Source organism: Rhinoderma darwinii (assembly GCF_050947455.1).
Source record: "Rhinoderma darwinii isolate aRhiDar2 chromosome 5 unlocalized genomic scaffold, aRhiDar2.hap1 SUPER_5_unloc_32, whole genome shotgun sequence".
NCBI lineage: Eukaryota > Metazoa > Chordata > Amphibia > Anura > Rhinodermatidae > Rhinoderma > Rhinoderma darwinii.
Genome location: NW_027461790.1, coordinates 244829 through 266727, shown reverse-complemented (window position 1 = coordinate 266727; position 21899 = coordinate 244829). Strand labels below are relative to the sequence as shown.

Below are 21899 nucleotides of genomic sequence, written 5' to 3'. Positions count from 1 at the left end.
CCAGGAAGGCGTTTTTTATGTAGATTCCTCCTCTTTCAGCACTGCATTGTGGTGCAAGCAAAAGAAGCAAATCCTGTCTGGCTTCCTCTCCGGCCTTTATTCACCTCCGTGTAGCTGTGAGTGTGTGAGCCTGCAGGGCCCCATGGAATTGCCTAGAAGTAGGCTGAATCGCTGCAAGGGCTGAACAGCAGTATCGGGCAGGCTCGGGCAACGCGCGGCCCGTTCGGGTTATCGCTTCTCGGCCTTTTGGCTAAGATCAAGTGTAGTATCTGTTCTTATCAGTTTAATATCTGATACGTCCCCTATCTGGGACCATATATTAAATGGATTTTTAGAACAGGGAGATGGAAATAGAGCTTGCTCTGTCCACTCCACGCATTGACCTGGTATTGCAGTATTTCCAGGACCGGTGCACCCTTTCCTTATGTGTTGACTAAAAGCAGATTCCAAAAGTGTTTTTTGTCTTTGCTATTGTTTCTGTCTTTCTGAAGGGATCTCCCCTTTTAATCCCATTATTTCAACACCTGTTGGACAATGCATGAGTGATAATGAGCTCATTGATTAAATGCAATTAATGAATAGATTGCCACCTCTTGTTGTGTGTCGTCTGTGTTCTGTGTTTCCGGCATTTCACATTGGAACACCTCATTCACCTTCCTTGTCTTCTCTCCGCCCTCCCTTTTAGGTAGTTAAAGAGCTGCACCTGAGCCAGCCACTGATTGATTGATTGATTGATTGATTGATTGATTGATTGATTGATTGATTGATTGATTGATTGATTGATTGATGCAGCACAACAGTCAAATAGTGGAGTGGAGTAGGGGAACAGCAAACAGCCAATAAAGCAGCCCGCCCGCTCGCCTGCCCGCCACCAATGGACCTACCTGTGTACACTAGATGGATGTGATGGAATGTACTGTCGTCCCTACATTTCAAGAAGAAGTAAGAATTGCAGTTGCAACAAAGCCTTGCTTGCCTACAAAGAGAGCAGCAATTTGGATTTGTTACTATGTTACCTAGAAGAATAACAAACTGTGCAAGGATGGAGGTTGTAGGAGCAAGGAGAAGTTGTCTGTAAAGTTGGTGGATGCCTATTTCCATTTTGCAGTCCCTTGTCTCCCTCTTGTGGCCTCCTGGAGGCAACTAGCTGTGCAAAAAAAAGACAGCCTGGCGGCCGGCTGTGCAGTGTTGCCCTCTCAGGCAACACTGAGTGACTGACTGAGCCTCACCGTCTTATATAAAGTTCAGACGGAACTTTGCACGTGTCATAGTGGAGCCCTCAGGATTCCAGAGCCAGCTTTCTGACATCATAATGGGGCCTCAGAGAATAAAAGCCTGGGCCCAGGCAGTGTTGGTCAGTGCTGCTCAGCAGGCAGCACTGGACTGACTGGATTACAGCTGATACAAGGTGTGAAGGAACAAGGGGTGGCTGTGGGCATGCACTTGCTGCCGCTGCCAGTGTTTATCTGCATGGCAGCAGGGCATTTGGGCGTTGCCAGGAAGGCGTTTTTATGTAGATTCCTCCTCTTTCAGCACTGCATTGTGGTGCAAGCAAAAGAAGCAAATCCTGTCTGGCTTCCTCTCCGGCCTTTATTCACCTCCCGTGTAGCTGTGAGTGTGTGAGCCTGCAGGGCCCCATGGAATTGCCTAGAAGTAGGCTGAATCGCTGCAAGGGCTGAACAGCAGTATCGGGCAGGCTCGGGCAACGCGCGGCCCGTTCGGGTTATCGCTTCTCGGCCTTTTGGCTAAGATCAAGTGTAGTATCTGTTCTTATCAGTTTAATATCTGATACGTCCCCTATCTGGGGACCATATATTAAATGGATTTTTAGAACAGGGAGATGGAAATAGAGCTTGCTCTGTCCACTCCACGCATTGACCTGGTATTGCAGTATTTCCAGGACCGGTGCACCCTTTCCTTATGTGTTGACTAAAAGCAGATTCCAAAAGTGTTTTTTGTCTTTGCTATTGTTTCTGTCTTTCTGAAGGGATCTCCCCTTTTAATCCCATTATTTCAACACCTGTTGGACAATGCATGAGTGATAATGAGCTCATTGATTAAATGCAATTAATGAATAGATTGCCACCTCTTGTTGTGTGTCGTCTGTGTTTCTGTGTTTCCGGCATTTCACATTGGAACACCTCATTCACCTTCCTTGTCTTCTCTCCGCCCTCCCTTTTAGGTAAGTTAAAGAGCTGCACCTGAGCCAGCCACTGATTGATTGATTGATTGATTGATTGATTGATTGATTGATTGATTGATGCAGCACAACAGTCAAATAGTGGAGTGGAGTAGGGGAACAGCAAACAGCCAATAAAGCAGCCCGCCCGCTCGCCTGCCCGCCACAATGGACCTACCTGTGTACACTAGATGGATGTGATGGAATGTACTGTCGTCCCTACATTTCAAGAAGAAGTAAGAATTGCAGTTGCAACAAAGCCTTGCTTGCCTACAAAGAGAGCAGCAATTTGGATTTGTTACTATGTTACCTAGAAGAATAACAAACTGTGCAAGGATGGAGGTTGTAGGAGCAAGGAGAAGTTGTCTGTAAAGTTGGTGGATGCCTATTTTCCATTTTGCAGTCCCTTGTCTCCCTCTTGTGGCCTCCTGGAGGCAACTAGCTGTGCAAAAAAAAGACAGCCTGGCGGCCGGCTGTTGCAGTGTTGCCCTCTCAGGCAACACTGAGTGACTGACTGAGCCTCACCGTCTTATATAAAGTTCAGACGGAACTTTGCACGTGTCATAGTGGAGCCCTCAGGATTCCAGAGCCAGCTTTCTGACATCATAATGGGGCCTCAGAGATAAAAGCCTGGGCCCAGGCAGTGTTGGTCAGTGCTGCTCAGCAGGCAGCACTGGACTGGACTGGATTACAGCTGATACAAGGTGTGAAGGAACAAGGGGTGGCTGTGGGCATGCACTTGCTGCCGCTGCCAGTGTTTATCTGCATGGCAGCAGGGCATTTGGGCGTTGCCAGGAAGGCGTTTTTATGTAGATTCCTCCTCTTTCAGCACTGCATTGTGGTGCAAGCAAAAGAAGCAAATCCTGTCTGGCTTCCTCTCCGGCCTTTATTCACCTCCCGTGTAGCTGTGAGTGTGTGAGCCTGCAGGGCCCCATGGAATTGCCTAGAAGTAGGCTGAATCGCTGCAAGGGCTGAACAGCAGTATCGGGCAGGCTCGGGCAACGCGCGGCCCGTTCGGGTTATCGCTTCTCGGCCTTTTGGCTAAGATCAAGTGTAGTATCTGTTCTTATCAGTTTAATATCTGATACGTCCCCTATCTGGGGACCATATATTAAATGGATTTTTAGAACAGGGAGATGGAAATAGAGCTTGCTCTGTCCACTCCACGCATTGACCTGGTATTGCAGTATTTCCAGGACCGGTGCACCCTTTCCTTATGTGTTGACTAAAAGCAGATTCCAAAAGTGTTTTTTGTCTTTGCTATTGTTTCTGTCTTTCTGAAGGGATCTCCCCTTTTAATCCCATTATTTCAACACCTGTTGGACAATGCATGAGTGATAATGAGCTCATTGATTAAATGCAATTAATGAATAGATTGCCACCTCTTGTTGTGTGTCGTCTGTGTTTCTGTGTTTCCGGCATTTCACATTGGAACACCTCATTCACCTTCCTTGTCTTCTCTCCGCCCTCCCTTTTAGGTAAGTTAAAGAGCTGCACCTGAGCCAGCCACTGATTGATTGATTGATTGATTGATGGATTGATTGATTGATTGATTGATTGATTGATTGATTGATTGATGCAGCACAACAGTCAAATAGTGGAGTGGAGTAGGGGAACAGCAAACAGCCAATAAAGCAGCCCGCCCGCTCGCCTGCCCGCCACAATGGACCTACCTGTGTACACTAGATGGATGTGATGGAATGTACTGTCGTCCCTACATTTCAAGAAGAAGTAAGAATTGCAGTTGCAACAAAGCCTTGCTTGCCTACAAAGAGAGCAGCAATTTGGATTTGTTACTATGTTACCTAGAAGAATAACAAACTGTGCAAGGATGGAGGTTGTAGGAGCAAGGAGAAGTTGTCTGTAAAGTTGGTGGATGCCTATTTTCCATTTTGCAGTCCCTTGTCTCCCTCTTGTGGCCTCCTGGAGGCAACTAGCTGTGCAAAAAAAAGACAGCCTGGCGGCCGGCTGTTGCAGTGTTGCCCTCTCAGGCAACACTGAGTGACTGACTGAGCCTCACCGTCTTATATAAAGTTCAGACGGAACTTTGCACGTGTCATAGTGGAGCCCTCAGGATTCCAGAGCCAGCTTTCTGACATCATAATGGGGCCTCAGAGATAAAAGCCTGGGCCCAGGCAGTGTTGGTCAGTGCTGCTCAGCAGGCAGCACTGGACTGGACTGGATTACAGCTGATACAAGGTGTGAAGGAACAAGGGGTGGCTGTGGGCATGCACTTGCTGCCGCTGCCAGTGTTTATCTGCATGGCAGCAGGGCATTTGGGCGTTGCCAGGAAGGCGTTTTTATGTAGATTCCTCCTCTTTCAGCACTGCATTGTGGTGCAAGCAAAAGAAGCAAATCCTGTCTGGCTTCCTCTCCGGCCTTTATTCACCTCCCGTGTAGCTGTGAGTGTGTGAGCCTGCAGGGCCCCATGGAATTGCCTAGAAGTAGGCTGAATCGCTGCAAGGGCTGAACAGCAGTATCGGGCAGGCTCGGGCAACGCGCGGCCCGTTCGGGTTATCGCTTCTCGGCCTTTTGGCTAAGATCAAGTGTAGTATCTGTTCTTATCAGTTTAATATCTGATACGTCCCCTATCTGGGGACCATATATTAAATGGATTTTTAGAACAGGGAGATGGAAATAGAGCTTGCTCTGTCCACTCCACGCATTGACCTGGTATTGCAGTATTTCCAGGACCGGTGCACCCTTTCCTTATGTGTTGACTAAAAGCAGATTCCAAAAGTGTTTTTTGTCTTTGCTATTGTTTCTGTCTTTCTGAAGGGATCTCCCCTTTTAATCCCATTATTTCAACACCTGTTGGACAATGCATGAGTGATAATGAGCTCATTGATTAAATGCAATTAATGAATAGATTGCCACCTCTTGTTGTGTGTCGTCTGTGTTTCTGTGTTTCCGGCATTTCACATTGGAACACCTCATTCACCTTCCTTGTCTTCTCTCCGCCCTCCCTTTTAGGTAAGTTAAAGAGCTGCACCTGAGCCAGCCACTGATTGATTGATTGATTGATTGATTGATTGATTGATTGATGCAGCACAACAGTCAAATAGTGGAGTGGAGTAGGGGAACAGCAAACAGCCAATAAAGCAGCCCGCCCGCTCGCCTGCCCGCCACAATGGACCTACCTGTGTACACTAGATGGATGTGATGGAATGTACTGTCGTCCCTACATTTCAAGAAGAAGTAAGAATTGCAGTTGCAACAAAGCCTTGCTTGCCTACAAAGAGAGCAGCAATTTGGATTTGTTACTATGTTACCTAGAAGAATAACAAACTGTGCAAGGATGGAGGTTGTAGGAGCAAGGAGAAGTTGTCTGTAAAGTTGGTGGATGCCTATTTTCCATTTTGCAGTCCCTTGTCTCCCTCTTGTGGCCTCCTGGAGGCAACTAGCTGTGCAAAAAAAAGACAGCCTGGCGGCCGGCTGTTGCAGTGTTGCCCTCTCAGGCAACACTGAGTGACTGACTGAGCCTCACCGTCTTATATAAAGTTCAGACGGAACTTTGCACGTGTCATAGTGGAGCCCTCAGGATTCCAGAGCCAGCTTTCTGACATCATAATGGGGCCTCAGAGATAAAAGCCTGGGCCCAGGCAGTGTTGGTCAGTGCTGCTCAGCAGGCAGCACTGGACTGGACTGGATTACAGCTGATACAAGGTGTGAAGGAACAAGGGGTGGCTGTGGGCATGCACTTGCTGCCGCTGCCAGTGTTTATCTGCATGGCAGCAGGGCATTTGGGCGTTGCCAGGAAGGCGTTTTTATGTAGATTCCTCCTCTTTCAGCACTGCATTGTGGTGCAAGCAAAAGAAGCAAATCCTGTCTGGCTTCCTCTCCGGCCTTTATTCACCTCCCGTGTAGCTGTGAGTGTGTGAGCCTGCAGGGCCCCATGGAATTGCCTAGAAGTAGGCTGAATCGCTGCAAGGGCTGAACAGCAGTATCGGGCAGGCTCGGGCAACGCGCGGCCCGTTCGGGTTATCGCTTCTCGGCCTTTTGGCTAAGATCAAGTGTAGTATCTGTTCTTATCAGTTTAATATCTGATACGTCCCCTATCTGGGGACCATATATTAAATGGATTTTTAGAACAGGGAGATGGAAATAGAGCTTGCTCTGTCCACTCCACGCATTGACCTGGTATTGCAGTATTTCCAGGACCGGTGCACCCTTTCCTTATGTGTTGACTAAAAGCAGATTCCAAAAGTGTTTTTTGTCTTTGCTATTGTTTCTGTCTTTCTGAAGGGATCTCCCCTTTTAATCCCATTATTTCAACACCTGTTGGACAATGCATGAGTGATAATGAGCTCATTGATTAAATGCAATTAATGAATAGATTGCCACCTCTTGTTGTGTGTCGTCTGTGTTTCTGTGTTTCCGGCATTTCACATTGGAACACCTCATTCACCTTCCTTGTCTTCTCTCCGCCCTCCCTTTTAGGTAAGTTAAAGAGCTGCACCTGAGCCAGCCACTGATTGATTGATTGATTGATTGATTGATTGATTGATTGATTGATGCAGCACAACAGTCAAATAGTGGAGTGGAGTAGGGGAACAGCAAACAGCCAATAAAGCAGCCCGCTCGCCTGCCCGCCACAATGGACCTACCTGTGTACACTAGATGGATGTGATGGAATGTACTGTCGTCCCTACATTTCAAGAAGAAGTAAGAATTGCAGTTGCAACAAAGCCTTGCTTGCCTACAAAGAGAGCAGCAATTTGGATTTGTTACTATGTTACCTAGAAGAATAACAAACTGTGCAAGGATGGAGGTTGTAGGAGCAAGGAGAAGTTGTCTGTAAAGTTGGTGGATGCCTATTTTCCATTTTGCAGTCCCTTGTCTCCCTCTTGTGGCCTCCTGGAGGCAACTAGCTGTGCAAAAAAAAGACAGCCTGGCGGCCGGCTGTTGCAGTGTTGCCCTCTCAGGCAACACTGAGTGACTGACTGAGCCTCACCGTCTTATATAAAGTTCAGACGGAACTTTGCACGTGTCATAGTGGAGCCCTCAGGATTCCAGAGCCAGCTTTCTGACATCATAATGGGGCCTCAGAGATAAAAGCCTGGGCCCAGGCAGTGTTGGTCAGTGCTGCTCAGCAGGCAGCACTGGACTGGACTGGATTACAGCTGATACAAGGTGTGAAGGAACAAGGGGTGGCTGTGGGCATGCACTTGCTGCCGCTGCCAGTGTTTATCTGCATGGCAGCAGGGCATTTGGGCGTTGCCAGGAAGGCGTTTTTATGTAGATTCCTCCTCTTTCAGCACTGCATTGTGGTGCAAGCAAAAGAAGCAAATCCTGTCTGGCTTCCTCTCCGGCCTTTATTCACCTCCCGTGTAGCTGTGAGTGTGTGAGCCTGCAGGGCCCCATGGAATTGCCTAGAAGTAGGCTGAATCGCTGCAAGGGCTGAACAGCAGTATCGGGCAGGCTCGGGCAACGCGCGGCCCGTTCGGGTTATCGCTTCTCGGCCTTTTGGCTAAGATCAAGTGTAGTATCTGTTCTTATCAGTTTAATATCTGATACGTCCCCTATCTGGGGACCATATATTAAATGGATTTTTAGAACAGGGAGATGGAAATAGAGCTTGCTCTGTCCACTCCACGCATTGACCTGGTATTGCAGTATTTCCAGGACCGGTGCACCCTTTCCTTATGTGTTGACTAAAAGCAGATTCCAAAAGTGTTTTTTGTCTTTGCTATTGTTTCTGTCTTTCTGAAGGGATCTCCCCTTTTAATCCCATTATTTCAACACCTGTTGGACAATGCATGAGTGATAATGAGCTCATTGATTAAATGCAATTAATGAATAGATTGCCACCTCTTGTTGTGTGTCGTCTGTGTTTCTGTGTTTCCGGCATTTCACATTGGAACACCTCATTCACCTTCCTTGTCTTCTCTCCGCCCTCCCTTTTAGGTAAGTTAAAGAGCTGCACCTGAGCCAGCCACTGATTGATTGATTGATTGATTGATTGATTGATTGATGCAGCACAACAGTCAAATAGTGGAGTGGAGTAGGGGAACAGCAAACAGCCAATAAAGCAGCCCGCCCGCTCGCCTGCCCGCCACAATGGACCTACCTGTGTACACTAGATGGATGTGATGGAATGTACTGTCGTCCCTACATTTCAAGAAGAAGTAAGAATTGCAGTTGCAACAAAGCCTTGCTTGCCTACAAAGAGAGCAGCAATTTGGATTTGTTACTATGTTACCTAGAAGAATAACAAACTGTGCAAGGATGGAGGTTGTAGGAGCAAGGAGAAGTTGTCTGTAAAGTTGGTGGATGCCTATTTTCCATTTTGCAGTCCCTTGTCTCCCTCTTGTGGCCTCCTGGAGGCAACTAGCTGTGCAAAAAAAAGACAGCCTGGCGGCCGGCTGTTGCAGTGTTGCCCTCTCAGGCAACACTGAGTGACTGACTGAGCCTCACCGTCTTATATAAAGTTCAGACGGAACTTTGCACGTGTCATAGTGGAGCCCTCAGGATTCCAGAGCCAGCTTTCTGACATCATAATGGGGCCTCAGAGATAAAAGCCTGGGCCCAGGCAGTGTTGGTCAGTGCTGCTCAGCAGGCAGCACTGGACTGGACTGGATTACAGCTGATACAAGGTGTGAAGGAACAAGGGGTGGCTGTGGGCATGCACTTGCTGCCGCTGCCAGTGTTTATCTGCATGGCAGCAGGGCATTTGGGCGTTGCCAGGAAGGCGTTTTTATGTAGATTCCTCCTCTTTCAGCACTGCATTGTGGTGCAAGCAAAAGAAGCAAATCCTGTCTGGCTTCCTCTCCGGCCTTTATTCACCTCCCGTGTAGCTGTGAGTGTGTGAGCCTGCAGGGCCCCATGGAATTGCCTAGAAGTAGGCTGAATCGCTGCAAGGGCTGAACAGCAGTATCGGGCAGGCTCGGGCAACGCGCGGCCCGTTCGGGTTATCGCTTCTCGGCCTTTTGGCTAAGATCAAGTGTAGTATCTGTTCTTATCAGTTTAATATCTGATACGTCCCCTATCTGGGGACCATATATTAAATGGATTTTTAGAACAGGGAGATGGAAATAGAGCTTGCTCTGTCCACTCCACGCATTGACCTGGTATTGCAGTATTTCCAGGACCGGTGCACCCTTTCTTTATGTGTTGACTAAAAGCAGATTCCAAAAGTGTTTTTTGTCTTTGCTATTGTTTCTGTCTTTCTGAAGGGATCTCCCCTTTTAATCCCATTATTTCAACACCTGTTGGACAATGCATGAGTGATAATGAGCTCATTGATTAAATGCAATTAATGAATAGATTGCCACCTCTTGTTGTGTGTCGTCTGTGTTTCTGTGTTTCCGGCATTTCACATTGGAACACCTCATTCACCTTCCTTGTCTTCTCTCCGCCCTCCCTTTTAGGTAAGTTAAAGAGCTGCACCTGAGCCAGCCACTGATTGATTGATTGATTGATTGATTGATTGATTGATTGATTGATTGATTGATTGATTGATGCAGCACAACAGTCAAATAGTGGAGTGGAGTAGGGGAACAGCAAACAGCCAATAAAGCAGCCCGCCCGCTCGCCTGCCCGCCACAATGGACCTACCTGTGTACACTAGATGGATGTGATGGAATGTACTGTCGTCCCTACATTTCAAGAAGAAGTAAGAATTGCAGTTGCAACAAAGCCTTGCTTGCCTACAAAGAGAGCAGCAATTTGGATTTGTTACTATGTTACCTAGAAGAATAACAAACTGTGCAAGGATGGAGGTTGTAGGAGCAAGGAGAAGTTGTCTGTAAAGTTGGTGGATGCCTATTTTCCATTTTGCAGTCCCTTGTCTCCCTCTTGTGGCCTCCTGGAGGCAACTAGCTGTGCAAAAAAAAGACAGCCTGGCGGCCGGCTGTTGCAGTGTTGCCCTCTCAGGCAACACTGAGTGACTGACTGAGCCTCACCGTCTTATATAAAGTTCAGACGGAACTTTGCACGTGTCATAGTGGAGCCCTCAGGATTCCAGAGCCAGCTTTCTGACATCATAATGGGGCCTCAGAGATAAAAGCCTGGGCCCAGGCAGTGTTGGTCAGTGCTGCTCAGCAGGCAGCACTGGACTGGACTGGATTACAGCTGATACAAGGTGTGAAGGAACAAGGGGTGGCTGTGGGCATGCACTTGCTGCCGCTGCCAGTGTTTATCTGCATGGCAGCAGGGCATTTGGGCGTTGCCAGGAAGGCGTTTTTATGTAGATTCCTCCTCTTTCAGCACTGCATTGTGGTGCAAGCAAAAGAAGCAAATCCTGTCTGGCTTCCTCTCCGGCCTTTATTCACCTCCCGTGTAGCTGTGAGTGTGTGAGCCTGCAGGGCCCCATGGAATTGCCTAGAAGTAGGCTGAATCGCTGCAAGGGCTGAACAGCAGTATCGGGCAGGCTCGGGCAACGCGCGGCCCGTTCGGGTTATCGCTTCTCGGCCTTTTGGCTAAGATCAAGTGTAGTATCTGTTCTTATCAGTTTAATATCTGATACGTCCCCTATCTGGGGACCATATATTAAATGGATTTTTAGAACAGGGAGATGGAAATAGAGCTTGCTCTGTCCACTCCACGCATTGACCTGGTATTGCAGTATTTCCAGGACCGGTGCACCCTTTCTTTATGTGTTGACTAAAAGCAGATTCCAAAAGTGTTTTTTGTCTTTGCTATTGTTTCTGTCTTTCTGAAGGGATCTCCCCTTTTAATCCCATTATTTCAACACCTGTTGGACAATGCATGAGTGATAATGAGCTCATTGATTAAATGCAATTAATGAATAGATTGCCACCTCTTGTTGTGTGTCGTCTGTGTTTCTGTGTTTCCGGCATTTCACATTGGAACACCTCATTCACCTTCCTTGTCTTCTCTCCGCCCTCCCTTTTAGGTAAGTTAAAGAGCTGCACCTGAGCCAGCCACTGATTGATTGATTGATTGATTGATTGATTGATTGATTGATTGATGCAGCACAACAGTCAAATAGTGGAGTGGAGTAGGGGAACAGCAAACAGCCAATAAAGCAGCCCGCCCGCTCGCCTGCCCGCCACAATGGACCTACCTGTGTACACTAGATGGATGTGATGGAATGTACTGTCGTCCCTACATTTCAAGAAGAAGTAAGAATTGCAGTTGCAACAAAGCCTTGCTTGCCTACAAAGAGAGCAGCAATTTGGATTTGTTACTATGTTACCTAGAAGAATAACAAACTGTGCAAGGATGGAGGTTGTAGGAGCAAGGAGAAGTTGTCTGTAAAGTTGGTGGATGCCTATTTTCCATTTTGCAGTCCCTTGTCTCCCTCTTGTGGCCTCCTGGAGGCAACTAGCTGTGCAAAAAAAAGACAGCCTGGCGGCCGGCTGTTGCAGTGTTGCCCTCTCAGGCAACACTGAGTGACTGACTGAGCCTCACCGTCTTATATAAAGTTCAGACGGAACTTTGCACGTGTCATAGTGGAGCCCTCAGGATTCCAGAGCCAGCTTTCTGACATCATAATGGGGCCTCAGAGATAAAAGCCTGGGCCCAGGCAGTGTTGGTCAGTGCTGCTCAGCAGGCAGCACTGGACTGGACTGGATTACAGCTGATACAAGGTGTGAAGGAACAAGGGGTGGCTGTGGGCATGCACTTGCTGCCGCTGCCAGTGTTTATCTGCATGGCAGCAGGGCATTTGGGCGTTGCCAGGAAGGCGTTTTTATGTAGATTCCTCCTCTTTCAGCACTGCATTGTGGTGCAAGCAAAAGAAGCAAATCCTGTCTGGCTTCCTCTCCGGCCTTTATTCACCTCCCGTGTAGCTGTGAGTGTGTGAGCCTGCAGGGCCCCATGGAATTGCCTAGAAGTAGGCTGAATCGCTGCAAGGGCTGAACAGCAGTATCGGGCAGGCTCGGGCAACGCGCGGCCCGTTCGGGTTATCGCTTCTCGGCCTTTTGGCTAAGATCAAGTGTAGTATCTGTTCTTATCAGTTTAATATCTGATACGTCCCCTATCTGGGGACCATATATTAAATGGATTTTTAGAACAGGGAGATGGAAATAGAGCTTGCTCTGTCCACTCCACGCATTGACCTGGTATTGCAGTATTTCCAGGACCGGTGCACCCTTTCCTTATGTGTTGACTAAAAGCAGATTCCAAAAGTGTTTTTTGTCTTTGCTATTGTTTCTGTCTTTCTGAAGGGATCTCCCCTTTTAATCCCATTATTTCAACACCTGTTGGACAATGCATGAGTGATAATGAGCTCATTGATTAAATGCAATTAATGAATAGATTGCCACCTCTTGTTGTGTGTCGTCTGTGTTTCTGTGTTTCCGGCATTTCACATTGGAACACCTCATTCACCTTCCTTGTCTTCTCTCCGCCCTCCCTTTTAGGTAAGTTAAAGAGCTGCACCTGAGCCAGCCACTGATTGATTGATTGATTGATTGATTGATTGATTGATTGATTGATTGATTGATTGATGCAGCACAACAGTCAAATAGTGGAGTGGAGTAGGGGAACAGCAAACAGCCAATAAAGCAGCCCGCCCGCTCGCCTGCCCGCCACAATGGACCTACCTGTGTACACTAGATGGATGTGATGGAATGTACTGTCGTCCCTACATTTCAAGAAGAAGTAAGAATTGCAGTTGCAACAAAGCCTTGCTTGCCTACAAAGAGAGCAGCAATTTGGATTTGTTACTATGTTACCTAGAAGAATAACAAACTGTGCAAGGATGGAGGTTGTAGGAGCAAGGAGAAGTTGTCTGTAAAGTTGGTGGATGCCTATTTTCCATTTTGCAGTCCCTTGTCTCCCTCTTGTGGCCTCCTGGAGGCAACTAGCTGTGCAAAAAAAAGACAGCCTGCTGTTGCAGTGTTGCCCTCTCAGGCAACACTGAGTGACTGACTGAGCCTCACCGTCTTATATAAAGTTCAGACGGAACTTTGCACGTGTCATAGTGGAGCCCTCAGGATTCCAGAGCCAGCTTTCTGACATCATAATGGGGCCTCAGAGATAAAAGCCTGGGCCCAGGCAGTGTTGGTCAGTGCTGCTCAGCAGGCAGCACTGGACTGGACTGGATTACAGCTGATACAAGGTGTGAAGGAACAAGGGGTGGCTGTGGGCATGCACTTGCTGCCGCTGCCAGTGTTTATCTGCATGGCAGCAGGGCATTTGGGCGTTGCCAGGAAGGCGTTTTTATGTAGATTCCTCCTCTTTCAGCACTGCATTGTGGTGCAAGCAAAAGAAGCAAATCCTGTCTGGCTTCCTCTCCGGCCTGTATTCACCTCCCGTGTAGCTGTGAGTGTGTGAGCCTGCAGGGCCCCATGGAATTGCCTAGAAGTAGGCTGAATCGCTGCAAGGGCTGAACAGCAGTATCGGGCAGGCTCGGGCAACGCGCGGCCCGTTCGGGTTATCGCTTCTCGGCCTTTTGGCTAAGATCAAGTGTAGTATCTGTTCTTATCAGTTTAATATCTGATACGTCCCCTATCTGGGGACCATATATTAAATGGATTTTTAGAACAGGGAGATGGAAATAGAGCTTGCTCTGTCCACTCCACGCATTGACCTGGTATTGCAGTATTTCCAGGACCGGTGCACCCTTTCCTTATGTGTTGACTAAAAGCAGATTCCAAAAGTGTTTTTTGTCTTTGCTATTGTTTCTGTCTTTCTGAAGGGATCTCCCCTTTTAATCCCATTATTTCAACACCTGTTGGACAATGCATGAGTGATAATGAGCTCATTGATTAAATGCAATTAATGAATAGATTGCCACCTCTTGTTGTGTGTCGTCTGTGTTTCTGTGTTTCCGGCATTTCACATTGGAACACCTCATTCACCTTCCTTGTCTTCTCTCCGCCCTCCCTTTTAGGTAAGTTAAAGAGCTGCACCTGAGCCAGCCACTGATTGATTGATTGATTGATTGATTGATTGATTGATTGATTGATTGATTGATTGATGCAGCACAACAGTCAAATAGTGGAGTGGAGTAGGGGAACAGCAAACAGCCAATAAAGCAGCCCGCCCGCTCGCCTGCCCGCCACAATGGACCTACCTGTGTACACTAGATGGATGTGATGGAATGTACTGTCGTCCCTACATTTCAAGAAGAAGTAAGAATTGCAGTTGCAACAAAGCCTTGCTTGCCTACAAAGAGAGCAGCAATTTGGATTTGTTACTATGTTACCTAGAAGAATAACAAACTGTGCAAGGATGGAGGTTGTAGGAGCAAGGAGAAGTTGTCTGTAAAGTTGGTGGATGCCTATTTTCCATTTTGCAGTCCCTTGTCTCCCTCTTGTGGCCTCCTGGAGGCAACTAGCTGTGCAAAAAAAAGACAGCCTGGCGGCCGGCTGTTGCAGTGTTGCCCTCTCAGGCAACACTGAGTGACTGACTGAGCCTCACCGTCTTATATAAAGTTCAGACGGAACTTTGCACGTGTCATAGTGGAGCCCTCAGGATTCCAGAGCCAGCTTTCTGACATCATAATGGGGCCTCAGAGATAAAAGCCTGGGCCCAGGCAGTGTTGGTCAGTGCTGCTCAGCAGGCAGCACTGGACTGGACTGGATTACAGCTGATACAAGGTGTGAAGGAACAAGGGGTGGCTGTGGGCATGCACTTGCTGCCGCTGCCAGTGTTTATCTGCATGGCAGCAGGGCATTTGGGCGTTGCCAGGAAGGCGTTTTTATGTAGATTCCTCCTCTTTCAGCACTGCATTGTGGTGCAAGCAAAAGAAGCAAATCCTGTCTGGCTTCCTCTCCGGCCTGTATTCACCTCCCGTGTAGCTGTGAGTGTGTGAGCCTGCAGGGCCCCATGGAATTGCCTAGAAGTAGGCTGAATCGCTGCAAGGGCTGAACAGCAGTATCGGGCAGGCTCGGGCAACGCGCGGCCCGTTCGGGTTATCGCTTCTCGGCCTTTTGGCTAAGATCAAGTGTAGTATCTGTTCTTATCAGTTTAATATCTGATACGTCCCCTATCTGGGGACCATATATTAAATGGATTTTTAGAACAGGGAGATGGAAATAGAGCTTGCTCTGTCCACTCCACGCATTGACCTGGTATTGCAGTATTTCCAGGACCGGTGCACCCTTTCCTTATGTGTTGACTAAAAGCAGATTCCAAAAGTGTTTTTTGTCTTTGCTATTGTTTCTGTCTTTCTGAAGGGATCTCCCCTTTTAATCCCATTATTTCAACACCTGTTGGACAATGCATGAGTGATAATGAGCTCATTGATTAAATGCAATTAATGAATAGATTGCCACCTCTTGTTGTGTGTCGTCTGTGTTTCTGTGTTTCCGGCATTTCACATTGGAACACCTCATTCACCTTCCTTGTCTTCTCTCCGCCCTCCCTTTTAGGTAAGTTAAAGAGCTGCACCTGAGCCAGCCACTGATTGATTGATTGATTGATTGATTGATTGATTGATTGATTGATTGATTGATGCAGCACAACAGTCAAATAGTGGAGTGGAGTAGGGGAACAGCAAACAGCCAATAAAGCAGCCCGCCCGCTCGCCTGCCCGCCACAATGGACCTACCTGTGTACACTAGATGGATGTGATGGAATGTACTGTCGTCCCTACATTTCAAGAAGAAGTAAGAATTGCAGTTGCAACAAAGCCTTGCTTGCCTACAAAGAGAGCAGCAATTTGGATTTGTTACTATGTTACCTAGAAGAATAACAAACTGTGCAAGGATGGAGGTTGTAGGAGCAAGGAGAAGTTGTCTGTAAAGTTGGTGGATGCCTATTTTCCATTTTGCAGTCCCTTGTCTCCCTCTTGTGGCCTCCTGGAGGCAACTAGCTGTGCAAAAAAAAGACAGCCTGGCGGCCGGCTGTTGCAGTGTTGCCCTCTCAGGCAACACTGAGTGACTGACTGAGCCTCACCGTCTTATATAAAGTTCAGACGGAACTTTGCACGTGTCATAGTGGAGCCCTCAGGATTCCAGAGCCAGCTTTCTGACATCATAATGGGGCCTCAGAGATAAAAGCCTGGGCCCAGGCAGTGTTGGTCAGTGCTGCTCAGCAGGCAGCACTGGACTGGACTGGATTACAGCTGATACAAGGTGTGAAGGAACAAGGGGTGGCTGTGGGCATGCACTTGCTGCCGCTGCCAGTGTTTATCTGCATGGCAGCAGGGCATTTGGGCGTTGCCAGGAAGGCGTTTTTATGTAGATTCCTCCTCTTTCAGCACTGCATTGTGGTGCAAGCAAAAGAAGCAAATCCTGTCTGGCTTCCTCTCCGGCCTTTATTCACCTCCCGTGTAGCTGTGAGTGTGTGAGCCTGCAGGGCCCCATGGAATTGCCTAGAAGTAGGCTGAATCGCTGCAAGGGCTGAACAGCAGTATCGGGCAGGCTCGGGCAACGCGCGGCCCGTTCGGGTTATCGCTTCTCGGCCTTTTGGCTAAGATCAAGTGTAGTATCTGTTCTTATCAGTTTAATATCTGATACGTCCCCTATCTGGGGACCATATATTAAATGGATTTTTAGAACAGGGAGATGGAAATAGAGCTTGCTCTGTCCACTCCACGCATTGACCTGGTATTGCAGTATTTCCAGGACCGGTGCACCCTTTCCTTATGTGTTGACTAAAAGCAGATTCCAAAAGTGTTTTTTGTCTTTGCTATTGTTTCTGTCTTTCTGAAGGGATCTCCCCTTTTAATCCCATTATTTCAACACCTGTTGGACAATGCATGAGTGATAATGAGCTCATTGATTAAATGCAATTAATGAATAGATTGCCACCTCTTGTTGTGTGTCGTCTGTGTTTCTGTGTTTCCGGCATTTCACATTGGAACACCTCATTCACCTTCCTTGTCTTCTCTCCGCCCTCCCTTTTAGGTAAGTTAAAGAGCTGCACCTGAGCCAGCCACTGATTGATTGATTGATTGATTGATTGATTGATTGATTGATTGATTGATTGATGCAGCACAACAGTCAAATAGTGGAGTGGAGTAGGGGAACAGCAAACAGCCAATAAAGCAGCCCGCCCGCTCGCCTGCCCGCCACAATGGACCTACCTGTGTACACTAGATGGATGTGATGGAATGTACTGTCGTCCCTACATTTCAAGAAGAAGTAAGAATTGCAGTTGCAACAAAGCCTTGCTTGCCTACAAAGAGAGCAGCAATTTGGATTTGTTACTATGTTACCTAGAAGAATAACAAACTGTGCAAGGATGGAGGTTGTAGGAGCAAGGAGAAGTTGTCTGTAAAGTTGGTGGATGCCTATTTTCCATTTTGCAGTCCCTTGTCTCCCTCTTGTGGCCTCCTGGAGGCAACTAGCTGTGCAAAAAAAAGACAGCCTGGCGGCCGGCTGTTGCAGTGTTGCCCTCTCAGGCAACACTGAGTGACTGACTGAGCCTCACCGTCTTATATAAAGTTCAGACGGAACTTTGCACGTGTCATAGTGGAGCCCTCAGGATTCCAGAGCCAGCTTTCTGACATCATAATGGGGCCTCAGAGATAAAAGCCTGGGCCCAGGCAGTGTTGGTCAGTGCTGCTCAGCAGGCAGCACTGGACTGGACTGGATTACAGCTGATACAAGGTGTGAAGGAACAAGGGGTGGCTGTGGGCATGCACTTGCTGCCGCTGCCAGTGTTTATCTGCATGGCAGCAGGGCATTTGGGCGTTGCCAGGAAGGCGTTTTTATGTAGATTCCTCCTCTTTCAGCACTGCATTGTGGTGCAAGCAAAAGAAGCAAATCCTGTCTGGCTTCCTCTCCGGCCTTTATTCACCTCCCGTGTAGCTGTGAGTGTGTGAGCCTGCAGGGCCCCATGGAATTGCCTAGAAGTAGGCTGAATCGCTGCAAGGGCTGAACAGCAGTATCGGGCAGGCTCGGGCAACGCGCGGCCCGTTCGGGTTATCGCTTCTCGGCCTTTTGGCTAAGATCAAGTGTAGTATCTGTTCTTATCAGTTTAATATCTGATACGTCCCCTATCTGGGGACCATATATTAAATGGATTTTTAGAACAGGGAGATGGAAATAGAGCTTGCTCTGTCCACTCCACGCATTGACCTGGTATTGCAGTATTTCCAGGACCGGTGCACCCTTTCCTTATGTGTTGACTAAAAGCAGATTCCAAAAGTGTTTTTTGTCTTTGCTATTGTTTCTGTCTTTCTGAAGGGATCTCCCCTTTTAATCCCATTATTTCAACACCTGTTGGACAATGCATGAGTGATAATGAGCTCATTGATTAAATGCAATTAATGAATAGATTGCCACCTCTTGTTGTGTGTCGTCTGTGTTTCTGTGTTTCCGGCATTTCACATTGGAACACCTCATTCACCTTCCTTGTCTTCTCTCCGCCCTCCCTTTTAGGTAAGTTAAAGAGCTGCACCTGAGCCAGCCACTGATTGATTGATTGATTGATTGATTGATTGATTGATTGATTGATTGATTGATGCAGCACAACAGTCAAATAGTGGAGTGGAGTAGGGGAACAGCAAACAGCCAATAAAGCAGCCCGCCCGCTCGCCTGCCCGCCACAATGGACCTACCTGTGTACACTAGATGGATGTGATGGAATGTACTGTCGTCCCTACATTTCAAGAAGAAGTAAGAATTGCAGTTGCAACAAAGCCTTGCTTGCCTACAAAGAGAGCAGCAATTTGGATTTGTTACTATGTTACCTAGAAGAATAACAAACTGTGCAAGGATGGAGGTTGTAGGAGCAAGGAGAAGTTGTCTGTAAAGTTGGTGGATGCCTATTTTCCATTTTGCAGTCCCTCGTCTCCCTCTTGTGGCCTCCTGGAGGCAACTAGCTGTGCAAAAAAAAGACAGCCTGGCGGCCGGCTGTTGCAGTGTTGCCCTCTCAGGCAACACTGAGTGACTGACTGAGCCTCACCGTCTTATATAAAGTTCAGACGGAACTTTGCACGTGTCATAGTGGAGCCCTCAGGATTCCAGAGCCAGCTTTCTGACATCATAATGGGGCCTCAGAGATAAAAGCCTGGGCCCAGGCAGTGTTGGTCAGTGCTGCTCAGCAGGCAGCACTGGACTGGACTGGATTACAGCTGATACAAGGTGTGAAGGAACAAGGGGTGGCTGTGGGCATGCACTTGCTGCCGCTGCCAGTGTTTATCTGCATGGCAGCAGGGCATTTGGGCGTTGCCAGGAAGGCGTTTTTATGTAGATTCCTCCTCTTTCAGCACTGCATTGTGGTGCAAGCAAAAGAAGCAAATCCTGTCTGGCTTCCTCTCCGGCCTTTATTCACCTCCCGTGTAGCTGTGAGTGTGTGAGCCTGCAGGGCCCCATGGAATTGCCTAGAAGTAGGCTGAATCGCTGCAAGGGCTGAACAGCAGTATCGGGCAGGCTCGGGCAACGCGCGGCCCGTTCGGGTTATCGCTTCTCGGCCTTTTGGCTAAGATCAAGTGTAGTATCTGTTCTTATCAGTTTAATATCTGATACGTCCCCTATCTGGGGACCATATATTAAATGGATTTTTAGAACAGGGAGATGGAAATAGAGCTTGCTCTGTCCACTCCACGCATTGACCTGGTATTGCAGTATTTCCAGGACCGGTGCACCCTTTCCTTATGTGTTGACTAAAAGCAGATTCCAAAAGTGTTTTTTGTCTTTGCTATTGTTTCTGTCTTTCTGAAGGGATCTCCCCTTTTAATCCCATTATTTCAACACCTGTTGGACAATGCATGAGTGATAATGAGCTCATTGATTAAATGCAATTAATGAATAGATTGCCACCTCTTGTTGTGTGTCGTCTGTGTTTCTGTGTTTCCGGCATTTCACATTGGAACACCTCATTCACCTTCCTTGTCTTCTCTCCGCCCTCCCTTTTAGGTAAGTTAAAGAGCTGCACCTGAGCCAGCCACTGATTGATTGATTGATTGATTGATTGATTGATTGATTGATTGATTGATTGATTGATGCAGCACAACAGTCAAATAGTGGAGTGGAGTAGGGGAACAGCAAACAGCCAATAAAGCAGCCCGCCCGCTCGCCTGCCCGCCACAATGGACCTACCTGTGTACACTAGATGGATATGATGGAATGTACTGTCGTCCCTACATTTCAAGAAGAAGTAAGAATTGCAGTTGCAACAAAGCCTTGCTTGCCTACAAAGAGAGCAGCAATTTGGATTTGTTACTATGTTACCTAGAAGAATAACAAACTGTGCAAGGATGGAGGTTGTAGGAGCAAGGAGAAGTTGTCTGTAAAGTTGGTGGATGCCTATTTTCCATTTTGCAGTCCCTTGTCTCCCTCTTGTGGCCTCCTGGAGGCAACTAGCTGTGCAAAAAAAAGACAGCCTGGCGGCCGGCTGTTGCAGTGTTGCCCTCTCAGGCAACACTGAGTGACTGACTGAGCCTCACCGTCTTATATAAAGTTCAGACGGAACTTTGCACGTGTCATAGTGGAGCCCTCAGGATTCCAGAGCCAGCTTTCTGACATCATAATGGGGCCTCAGAGATAAAAGCCTGGGCCCAGGCAGTGTTGGTCAGTGCTGCTCAGCAGGCAGCACTGGACTGGACTGGATTACAGCTGATACAAGGTGTGAAGGAACAAGGGGTGGCTGTGGGCATGCACTTGCTGCCGCTGCCAGTGTTTATCTGCATGGCAGCAGGGCATTTGGGCGTTGCCAGGAAGGCGTTTTTATGTAGATTCCTCCTCTTTCAGCACTGCATTGTGGTGCAAGCAAAAGAAGCAAATCCTGTCTGGCTTCCTCTCCGGCCTTTATTCACCTCCCGTGTAGCTGTGAGTGTGTGAGCCTGCAGGGCCCCATGGAATTGCCTAGAAGTAGGCTGAATCGCTGCAAGGGCTGAACAGCAGTATCGGGCAGGCTCGGGCAACGCGCGGCCCGTTCGGGTTATCGCTTCTCGGCCTTTTGGCTAAGATCAAGTGTAGTATCTGTTCTTATCAGTTTAATATCTGATACGTCCCCTATCTGGGGACCATATATTAAATGGATTTTTAGAACAGGGAGATGGAAATAGAGCTTGCTCTGTCCACTCCACGCATTGACCTGGTATTGCAGTATTTCCAGGACCGGTGCACCCTTTCCTTATGTGTTGACTAAAAGCAGATTCCAAAAGTGTTTTTTGTCTTTGCTATTGTTTCTGTCTTTCTGAAGGGATCTCCCCTTTTAATCCCATTATTTCAACACCTGTTGGACAATGCATGAGTGATAATGAGCTCATTGATTAAATGCAATTAATGAATAGATTGCCACCTCTTGTTGTGTGTCGTCTGTGTTTCTGTGTTTCCGGCATTTCACATTGGAACACCTCATTCACCTTCCTTGTCTTCTCTCCGCCCTCCCTTTTAGGTAAGTTAAAGAGCTGCACCTGAGCCAGCCACTGATTGATTGATTGATTGATTGATTGATTGATTGATTGATGCAGCACAACAGTCAAATAGTGGAGTGGAGTAGGGGAACAGCAAACAGCCAATAAAGCAGCCCGCCCGCTCGCCTGCCCGCCACAATGGACCTACCTGTGTACACTAGATGGATGTGATGGAATGTACTGTCGTCCCTACATTTCAAGAAGAAGTAAGAATTGCAGTTGCAACAAAGCCTTGCTTGCCTACAAAGAGAGCAGCAATTTGGATTTGTTACTATGTTACCTAGAAGAATAACAAACTGTGCAAGGATGGAGGTTGTAGGAGCAAGGAGAAGTTGTCTGTAAAGTTGGTGGATGCCTATTTTCCATTTTGCAGTCCCTTGTCTCCCTCTTGTGGCCTCCTGGAGGCAACTAGCTGTGCAAAAAAAAGACAGCCTGGCGGCCGGCTGTTGCAGTGTTGCCCTCTCAGGCAACACTGAGTGACTGACTGAGCCTCAC

The 21899-nt window shown here is 47.7% G+C and overlaps 15 non-coding genes across 15 annotated transcripts; all 15 read left to right on the top strand.

The window, feature by feature from the left end:
- The first annotated feature begins 230 nt into the window (after positions 1 to 230).
- Positions 231 to 420, top strand: LOC142690006 (U2 spliceosomal RNA). Its single transcript, XR_012858825.1, has one exon. It is a non-coding gene; the product is annotated as a U2 spliceosomal RNA (small nuclear RNA).
- A 1305-nt stretch (positions 421 to 1725) lies between these two features.
- On the top strand, positions 1726 to 1916 carry LOC142689892 (U2 spliceosomal RNA). The gene has a single exon (XR_012858722.1). It is a non-coding gene; the product is annotated as a U2 spliceosomal RNA (small nuclear RNA).
- A 1284-nt stretch (positions 1917 to 3200) lies between these two features.
- Positions 3201 to 3391, top strand: LOC142689891 (U2 spliceosomal RNA). Its single transcript, XR_012858721.1, has one exon. It is a non-coding gene; the product is annotated as a U2 spliceosomal RNA (small nuclear RNA).
- A 1304-nt stretch (positions 3392 to 4695) lies between these two features.
- Positions 4696 to 4886, top strand: LOC142689890 (U2 spliceosomal RNA). Its single transcript, XR_012858720.1, has one exon. It is a non-coding gene; the product is annotated as a U2 spliceosomal RNA (small nuclear RNA).
- Positions 4887 to 6162: 1276 nt separating this feature from the next.
- LOC142689889 (U2 spliceosomal RNA) lies at positions 6163 to 6353 on the top strand. Its single transcript, XR_012858719.1, has one exon. It is a non-coding gene; the product is annotated as a U2 spliceosomal RNA (small nuclear RNA).
- A 1276-nt stretch (positions 6354 to 7629) lies between these two features.
- On the top strand, positions 7630 to 7820 carry LOC142689888 (U2 spliceosomal RNA). Its single transcript, XR_012858718.1, has one exon. It is a non-coding gene; the product is annotated as a U2 spliceosomal RNA (small nuclear RNA).
- Positions 7821 to 9092: 1272 nt separating this feature from the next.
- On the top strand, positions 9093 to 9283 carry LOC142689887 (U2 spliceosomal RNA). The gene has a single exon (XR_012858717.1). It is a non-coding gene; the product is annotated as a U2 spliceosomal RNA (small nuclear RNA).
- Positions 9284 to 10579: 1296 nt separating this feature from the next.
- Positions 10580 to 10770, top strand: LOC142689885 (U2 spliceosomal RNA). The gene has a single exon (XR_012858716.1). It is a non-coding gene; the product is annotated as a U2 spliceosomal RNA (small nuclear RNA).
- A 1280-nt stretch (positions 10771 to 12050) lies between these two features.
- On the top strand, positions 12051 to 12241 carry LOC142689884 (U2 spliceosomal RNA). Its single transcript, XR_012858715.1, has one exon. It is a non-coding gene; the product is annotated as a U2 spliceosomal RNA (small nuclear RNA).
- Positions 12242 to 13525: 1284 nt separating this feature from the next.
- LOC142689883 (U2 spliceosomal RNA) lies at positions 13526 to 13716 on the top strand. Its single transcript, XR_012858714.1, has one exon. It is a non-coding gene; the product is annotated as a U2 spliceosomal RNA (small nuclear RNA).
- Positions 13717 to 15008: 1292 nt separating this feature from the next.
- On the top strand, positions 15009 to 15199 carry LOC142689881 (U2 spliceosomal RNA). The gene has a single exon (XR_012858712.1). It is a non-coding gene; the product is annotated as a U2 spliceosomal RNA (small nuclear RNA).
- A 1288-nt stretch (positions 15200 to 16487) lies between these two features.
- On the top strand, positions 16488 to 16678 carry LOC142689880 (U2 spliceosomal RNA). Its single transcript, XR_012858711.1, has one exon. It is a non-coding gene; the product is annotated as a U2 spliceosomal RNA (small nuclear RNA).
- Positions 16679 to 17966: 1288 nt separating this feature from the next.
- Positions 17967 to 18157, top strand: LOC142689879 (U2 spliceosomal RNA). The gene has a single exon (XR_012858710.1). It is a non-coding gene; the product is annotated as a U2 spliceosomal RNA (small nuclear RNA).
- Positions 18158 to 19445: 1288 nt separating this feature from the next.
- On the top strand, positions 19446 to 19636 carry LOC142689878 (U2 spliceosomal RNA). Its single transcript, XR_012858709.1, has one exon. It is a non-coding gene; the product is annotated as a U2 spliceosomal RNA (small nuclear RNA).
- Positions 19637 to 20928: 1292 nt separating this feature from the next.
- LOC142689877 (U2 spliceosomal RNA) lies at positions 20929 to 21119 on the top strand. Its single transcript, XR_012858708.1, has one exon. It is a non-coding gene; the product is annotated as a U2 spliceosomal RNA (small nuclear RNA).
- Positions 21120 to 21899: the final 780 nt, after the last annotated feature.